The 8,672-nt window shown below is 34.0% G+C and overlaps 1 long non-coding RNA gene across 1 annotated transcript; it reads right to left on the bottom strand.

Annotated features, from left to right (window-relative positions):
- Nucleotides 1–317: 317 nt before the first annotated feature.
- Nucleotides 318–8,420, bottom strand: LOC120586223 (uncharacterized). The gene is made up of 3 exons (XR_005648643.1): nucleotides 8,384–8,420; nucleotides 7,125–7,206; nucleotides 318–378 (listed from the first exon to the last, which is right to left on the bottom strand). It is a non-coding gene; the product is annotated as an uncharacterized LOC120586223 (long non-coding RNA).
- Nucleotides 8,421–8,672: the final 252 nt, after the last annotated feature.

Genomic DNA, 8,672 nt, shown 5'->3' with positions numbered 1-8,672 from the left:
TTACCTGATGCAGAAACCACTGGAGACATAAACTCGTAGGAACATTTAAAAGGTAATTTAGAGGAATTGCTGAAGGCTGAGTGTGTACTAGCTTAAGAGTGAGAAACTCCTGGGTGCTGCAGACATAGGAGGTTCCCACAGTTTTGTGGGTTTTACTTCCCAGTATCTCACCAAGTTATGGTGAAGAATCAAGAAAGATTATCTCATGTTTTTTTTTGCAGAAGAAGAGGAAAAGTAATCGTTTTGAAATATACTCAGTATACTCTCCGTAACAAACACATACTTTCTGGTGAAAAATACTTTATCAGAGAGACTTATCTTGCATAGGCAGGAAGTTCATTTACCCAACTACAGCTTCATATAACCTTCTGGTGTCACCTAAAGGAGGAAGAAAGAAATACTTGTGAAAATTGAAGCCAAGGCACAGAGGTCCACTAACAGACAGATTTAATCATAAGATTATAGAATGTTTTTCTCCCCTATTCCTTATTACCATATTAACAGGACTTCACAGTGAATTCTAGCTATGTGGTTGCAAGGCTCAGACTTAACTAAGATGGAGGTTTTATGAATATACAAAGATAACAAAGAAAACAAATCAAGGACACTAAAGGAATTTGAATCCCCTAACACCTACAAGTACAGATAACATTAGACACAGCTCAGTTCTTAGCCAGATTAACATAAAAGCTCACATCTATTTAACTCAGTTCCTGTTATCCAATATTTCATGTCTTTTTTTCCAATAAAAATTCAGCAGGCATGCCATAGGCAGTAAAGAAGTACCATCTTAAGAAACAAAGGAAGATCAGATATGATCTTCCAATTAGATATGACAGAGATGTTGAAATTATCAGACAGGGAATCTAAAATGTCTCTGAGTGTTATGTTAAAGGCTCTAATTGAAAATTAGCCAACATGGAAAACAAATGAGTATTAAAGGCAGAGAGATGAAAACTCTAAGAAATAATCAAAAGGAAATGTCGAATATCAAAAACACTGCAACAGAAATATAGAATACCTTTGATGGACTCGTTAAATAACCTGGGTATAGCTGCATAAAGAATCAAAGAACTTGAAGATATGTCAATGAAAGCTTCTCAAACTAAAATGAAAAAATAATAAAAAAAAAAGAATGAATAGAACATACAAGAACTGTGTGACAGTTTCAGACATATAATTGTTATCTTAGAAGGGGAAGAAAGAAGGAACAAAATAGGAGAAATATATGATGTAATAATTGCTGAGAACTTTCTAAAATTAATGACATAAACCAAACCACAGATTCAGGATATTCACAGATAATCAAGAAAGATAAAGAACAAAAAAAGATACACCTAGGCAGATAACACTCAAACTGTAAAAGACCAAAGACAAAGAAAATATTGAAAAATCACCTTGTCTACAGATGAAAAAAGGCAAACAAAACCATGGCTTTTTTTTTTAGAAATCAACTAACAAGAAGAGAGTAAAATATTTAAAGCATTAAAAAAAAATTACCAACTTAGAATTCTATATTCAGAAAAGTACCCTTAAAAAATGAAAGAGAAATAAAGATTTTCTCAAACAAAAACTAAGAGTTAATCGCCAGCTGATATGCTCTGTATGAAATGTTAAAAAGAAGATAGATAAGGAAAATCATATAAATCAGACACTTGGATCTATGTAAAAATTGGAGAAGAAATAAAGGTAAAATGAAATCTTTTATTGTTTTACATTTAGTTGATCTAATAATAGAAAAAAATACTTTCTTATTTTATTTTTCCTATCCAGTTAATCAACACATTCATCGCCTCATGTATTTATCTTTTTTAGTGTGTGAGAACACTTAAGTTCTACTTGTTACAAAAAAAAAAAAAATGCTTATTTAAAGTGAAAGTACCAATGTATTTTATTTTAACATAAGGATAAGTGAAATAATGGCAGGTATTTTATAAGGGATTGGAATTCTTTATTCTAAAGTATATTACTACCCATGAGCAATATAGTATTATTTGAGAGTAGACTTAGATTAGCTGCAAATGTATATTTCAAACTCCAAGGCAGTCACTAAAAGAATAAAAATAAAAAAAAAATAAGCACAACTGATATTCTAGGAGGGATGAGAAAATGAAAAAAAAAAAAAAAGAAATCTCAAAAGCACAAAAAGAAAAATGTAGAGGAAAAGGAAGGGAAAAAGAACAAGTACAATGAAGAGAAACAGTTGTAAGCATTAGGTATAAATCTAAGTATATCAATAACCACTGTCACTGTGAATGGTTTAAATCCACCAATTAAAAAAAAAATTGGAGACCATTTAGTGGGCCAAAAAAAAGCAAGACCCAACTATATTTTGTCTATAAGAAATTCATTTTCAGTATAAAGACACAGATTACTGTTTAAGCAAAAGAAAGCTAGACTAGTATAGAAGTCTGACAGCCAATTTCAGAACAAGGGAAATTATCAGAGATAATGATGGACATACAAATTGATAAAAGAAGTATCTAAGAAGATATAACAATTCTTAATGTGTATGCATGTAACAACATAGCTTCAAAATACATGAGGCGAAAATTGATATTACTCTCAGGAGAAATATAGAAACCCACTATTTTAGCTAGAGGTTTCTGTACTTTTTAAAAAGTAATTGGTAAATCAAGTAGGAAGAAATTTATCTAATTTTTAATCAGCACTGTTAGTCAACTTATTTAATTGACATTTACAGATTATTCCATATAACAGAACATTCTTCTCAGACTCACATGGAACATTCACTAGTAGAGAGCACATTTTTTACCATAAAACACACCTAAACTTTAAACAAGAACAGATCATACAAAATTTGTTCTCAGATCACAATGGAAATAAATTAGGAATCAATAACAGAAAGATAGCTGGAAATCCCCAAATATTTGAAGATTGAATAACACATTTCTAAAGGACACGCATGGATAGAGGAGCCTCTGGAGAAATTAAAAGATATTTTGGACTAAAGGAAAATGCAGTCTACAGAATTTGTGGAATTCATAGAAAGCAGTGCTTGGAAATTTATAACATTAAATGCACATACTAGAAAAGAAAAAGACTTGAATTTAATAATCTAAGCTTCTTTCACTTTAAGAATCTTGAGAACAATTTAAGCATACAGCAAGCAGAAGAAAAAAAATATTGCAAAGTAGAACAGAAAGCAATGATGTTGAAATCAGAAACTATACAGGAAATTGGTGAAACCAAAAGCTGATTCTTTGGAAAGATAAAACTTTTTAGTGAATATCTATCCAGGTTAACAAAATTAAAAAGAGAGAAGTCACAAATTATTAACAGAAGAAATGAAAGAGGCATTGCCACTACTGATTGCACAGACAAAAAGGATAATAAAGTAATATTAGGAACAACCCTTTGCCCAAGAAATTTGATAGCTTATATGAAGTAGACTAATTTTTTGTAAGGCATCACCTATCAAAACTCAAACAAGCAGAAATGGACAATCTGAGAAGTCTTATATCTATTAAAGATATTGATTCAGTATTAGTAACCTTCCAAATGAGAAAGCGCCATGCCCAGATGGTTTCACTGGTGAATTCTAATAAATCTTTAAAGAAGAAATACCAATTATTAACAATCTATTCTAGAAAATAGAAGCAGAAGGAATGCTCCATAACTCATTCTGTGAGGTCAGCATTACCCCAACAGGAAAACCAGACAAAGACATTACAAGAAAGGGAAACTACAGACATTACCCGTCAAGAATATAAATGCAAAAACCCTTAAAAATACTGCAAATTGAATTCAATAATTTATTTGAAAATTATATACCACAACCAGGTTAGATTTATTCTAGACATGGATGCCATCTGAATATAAATAGAATCTACCACAGCAACAGGCTAAAGCAAAAAAATCATAGCACATCAGTTAATACAAAAAGAGCCTTTGGTAATGGATTAGAGTTTGAGTCATCAGTATGAATTTGTGTTCATATAGATGGTTGCATAGAGATAAATTTATAGAAATGTTTATATATGTGAGTTTGCATATATTTTTATGTTCTGTCACAATGAAAGGCCGAGAAGCAACAACACCATGGTAGCGACAGGCACACCTAGTGTCCAGGTCCTGGTTTCTAATACCATTCTCTAGGGCTCCTAGAAGGATGGCTCATTCTAGGAGTGAGAAAGCAGATATATTAAGATGAGATTGGAACATCTTGTCATACCAGAAAGCAAGGAAGTACTTAAAAAAAAAAAAAAAGATAGCATTATGTCTAAGGGACACAGGAGCAAATCGAAAGAGCCCCCAGTAGCCACAGCTGGGAAAAGTTGAGAAACAAAATAAAATAATATTGAATTATAATTCAAAGTAAAAAATAAATGTCCACATTCCATAATTATATAAATAAATGATTGAATGGATAAATAAATTATTGATGGGGAGAAGCTATAAATCTCCCTTGCAGAAGAATTCCAAATAATTCATGTAGATACTATGCCCTTAATGAAGGGAGCATAAATCTTCACTTCTTAAGTGTGGACTGTACATATTAACTTCCTTCCAAAGAGTAAAGTATGGAAAGGTAGGAAAAAAATGAATTTATAGCAGAGAAACCTGATAAACTATGTCAGCTATGTGATTAAGATCAATATCAACAGCCATAACTAATGTTCATAGTATATACTTTAATATGATGTGATGAAAATGGCACTTGACTTCTATGTGCTTTCTTAAAAAAAAACAAAAAACAAAAAACAAAAAAACAATACATGCTCTCAGTCTAATCACGAGAAAAACATTAGAAAAATGCCAAATGAGGGACATCCTGCAAAGTACCTGGCTAGTACTCCTCAAAGCTATCAAAGTCATGAAAATATGGACAGTTTGAGAAACTGTTTACATCCAAGAGGAGCCTAAGGAGACAGGACAGTTAAATGGAATGTGATGTCCTAGATGGGATCTTGGAAAAGAAGAAGCCATTAGTAAAAACAAAGGAACTCTGAAAGAAGTATGGACCTTAAATGATAGTAATATATCAATATTGGATGATTAATTGTAACAGATATATCTTACTAATCTATTATGTTAATAATCTTTCCTGCAGTTCTGGTAGGGTCTTACAACCTCCAAGGAAGTTGTTCATACTTATTTATTATTTATTAATTATTATAAAAGGGCATCTATTGTTGATCAGGCCCCAGGTATGAAGACACACAACATTATCCACCTGTGATGGCATATGATTATGTTGTGATTAAGACATAAGGGGAGAGAAAATTTCCTATTGTTCACTTCTCTCAGGCTTAGACCTATATTATGGAAACAGCCCATATCCAAGGGCAAACTCAGCTGGGCACCCTTAGGAAAATGTCTTCCTATCTCTTTGTTTCTGCCTTTACATACTAAAAAGGGTCTACTTGCTAGACACTATAGCTTATCTATGGATTTATCTCAAGACTGTCTCAACATATTGTGATTATAGGTTTCTTCGTGACACAGATTATTATCATCTGTCTAAATTAGCCAGATCTCCCTGAGAAATCGACCATTGACTGGAAGCCGTTTTTGCAATTAATGAAATTGCCTGGCTTCTTCTCAGCTTGCCATTCCCTAGTACTTTGCCTCCCCAACCACAAGCCTTTCTTCAGAGCACCTTCCTGTGTATGTTCAATTTTTTGCTCAATGATTTCACTGCTGGAACTTGAGTCTATGACCTTAATTATACTCAGATATTCACAACGGGGAGATTGTTGTAGTAACACCAATGGAGGACGTATAGTAATTTAGTGCATAGTTCACAAATCTTACATCGCTGCCCCATTCCTTCCTGCTGAATGTTAGAAGTTCACTATATAATGTTGCTTTGGGTGAATGAACAAACATTCTCTGTCTTCTAAATATGGACCTTTATATACTAGGAAGGTTACAGATTTATCTCAAGTTTATGAGATTTGGAGGACTTTGGTAGAAAAGGAAAATACCACATTTCTTATATTTATGAGTGTCTTTGAACCTAAGAAGGGTCTCATTTGTATACATCTAGATAATCTATATATTTAAAGAGTTTCCAAAGCAAAGCAGGAGAGTGTAACCTTGAAAATGATACAAAATAGCTGTATTGCAAAATGTTGTAAATATTAGTTGAGCACAATGAGACATTTGCTAAGAGCTGAGGAGCCAGAAAATTGCAAGCTTTTAAGAGAAATGTCTCTCACTTTAGATTTACTTGCAGATCTTGGTGACTGAAAGCTGCTAAAGGAAAAGAGAAAACAATAATAGCAACAACAAAATCTCTCATAATTTTAATAGCCACCCACTAATTGTAAATGTGAAGATGACCTCTCTAAATACAAAGCTGAAAGTGGAGAAACCCTCCTTTATTAAAGCTCCTGACCTCCGGGCCCGGTGATGGGCAGGCTCTGAATACCATACATATGGCTAAGCTTTGCAGTGTTGTTCTGTAGAATTTTAATTTCATTTCCTGGAATCAAGTCTTTGTCCTAGTCCCAAGTATGTTTACATTTTTTTTCCCCCAATCCTGATTTCCTTCAGTCAGAATTATGTCCTCTTAAACAAAAACAAAAATACAAACAAACTCATAAAGAAATTTATATTGTAGCAGCTATCACAGCCCATAACCATTTTAAGTATTCAGAAATGAAAATTTAATTAGACATGGAAGATCTAATCGCCATCTATCACTCAGTGGTTTCTAAACCTGGAAGCTTTAAAAAAATCAATTCTTGGGGACTCACTCAAACTAATGAATCACTAATTTAATGTGACTAAAAACAGCTAATAGGCTCAATCTAAACACATCCTACACCCATAAACCAAACTGCACAGCCTGAGATCTGTTCTATGGACAGTTTCTCTACATTGGAACCTGTAACCTTGGTAGAGGAAGGCCATGCTATATTGGCCCCCTCAGAACCATCTCTTCATTTCTATTTTATATGATATTGCATCAGAAACTAAACTCTAACATTTTCTTTACAGGCTGAATTTATATTTACACATCTATATGTGTGGGTATGTGTATATAAATACAATCACATGTGTTTTCTCTTAACCAAATTTTAGAGTGATCACATAATTCGATGTCCATTTTATTAGGGAGGTTAAAAATAAACAAAGGATGAATTTTTACTTACAAATTTAAAACGATCATTCCTTGGTAGTAGAGGAACTCTTAGTCTTGATAATTGAAGCCACATGCAGTTGACACAGGACACTCTTAAATATAGATGATATGTAACCTAGTGTCTGTAAAACTACTGCTTGTAGAATTTACTGAGTCTGGAAGACTATTTCATAACTTATTAAAATTCAGGAGAGGTCAGTTGGTACAAAGAAAAATGCCACTAACTACTCTCGTTGGAGATAAAGTAATTGGCCAAAAGTGATGAATATATAAATATCTATCTGTTTTTCAAGGACACTGGCCTGATGGGGGGGACATTATGACTCAAAATCATGGAGGATAAGTAACAGCAGGAGTTACAAGATGAGACTAGAAGAAGGGAATTAGGAGAAATATCAAGTTAAGTATAAAAGTTAAAGGGAGTCCCCGTAAATATGCACATAAAGACTGGACACATTAGGCCCATTCATGTAGACCTGGCGCTATCACTTAGAAATGCATTCTGTGGAACCAGACACATACGGGCGTAGGGAGGAAATCTGTTCTGTCTGCCCAGTTTTCTTTCACCCTTGCTTTAGTGATGAACTACATTTACTGTCTTTGAAGGAGACCTCTTGCCCCAAATGAGACTGTTAAGGCTCCCAGTCACAGTTGCATGCTCATTTGGCCATGAGTGTGGGAATCAGGTAAGCCAATCAGAATAACCCTCCTTTATGGCCACACATTTTGGCTCAGAGATGGTAAAGGATATATGCCAGGTCAATCAGACATCTCCTGGGATTTCTAAAAAAAAAAAAATTATTTTAATTTTTAATTTATTTTTTATGGTGACATTGGTTAATGGAATTCAGTAAGTTTCAGCTGTACATTTTAACAGTAAAGCATATGTATTTACATTGTGTGCTTGCCTCCCATAGTTAGATTTCTTTCTGTCACCACATATTTGACCCGTTTTACCCCATCTACCTCCTCCCTCCCACCTCCTCTCTGGTTCCTGGGATTTTTTTTAATACAGCCCCTGGGATAAAGAAGATATTTTTTCCCTTGGATAGCAAGCTGTAAATATATGACCTCAGAACATAATTCATCAGTGATTATGTTCCCTGCCATGTGCAGAGCCCTGAAGATGAAGGCCAGCCCACATTTAGAGTATGAGAAGATGAGCACATGTAGTCTAAATCATTCTCTCCCTCTTCCCTCTTCCTTGTCTGTCTCTTGCATGCACATGCACATACACACACGCACACACACACTGTGGGTGAACCTTACCTTGTTGACCTTGTTGCTGGCTCTCCTCCCATGGTGTGCGTGTGTTTGTGCGTGTGAGTGTGGTTTGGTTAAATGGGCCAACTAATCCTCCTTTCTGCTTGAATGGATTTCTATTTGATTCTGTCACTAACAAACAGAAAAGTCTTGACTGATTCTGAGTATTATCTTTACTTTTATTTGGCCATGAATTTCTTTGAACTTTGCCACATGCCATTCTACTTGACCTACGGTTATTACAAGGAAGGAGAAGCTTCATGTTTTGCTTGACGGCTATTCTTCTGTATTTGGA

Source organism: Pteropus medius, unplaced genomic scaffold (assembly GCF_902729225.1).
Source record: "Pteropus medius unplaced genomic scaffold, Ma_sr-lr_union100, whole genome shotgun sequence".
NCBI classification, from domain to species: domain Eukaryota; kingdom Metazoa; phylum Chordata; class Mammalia; order Chiroptera; family Pteropodidae; genus Pteropus; species Pteropus medius.
The sequence above is the reverse complement of the archived record's forward strand: the minus strand, read 5'-3'. Positions and strand labels throughout refer to the sequence as shown.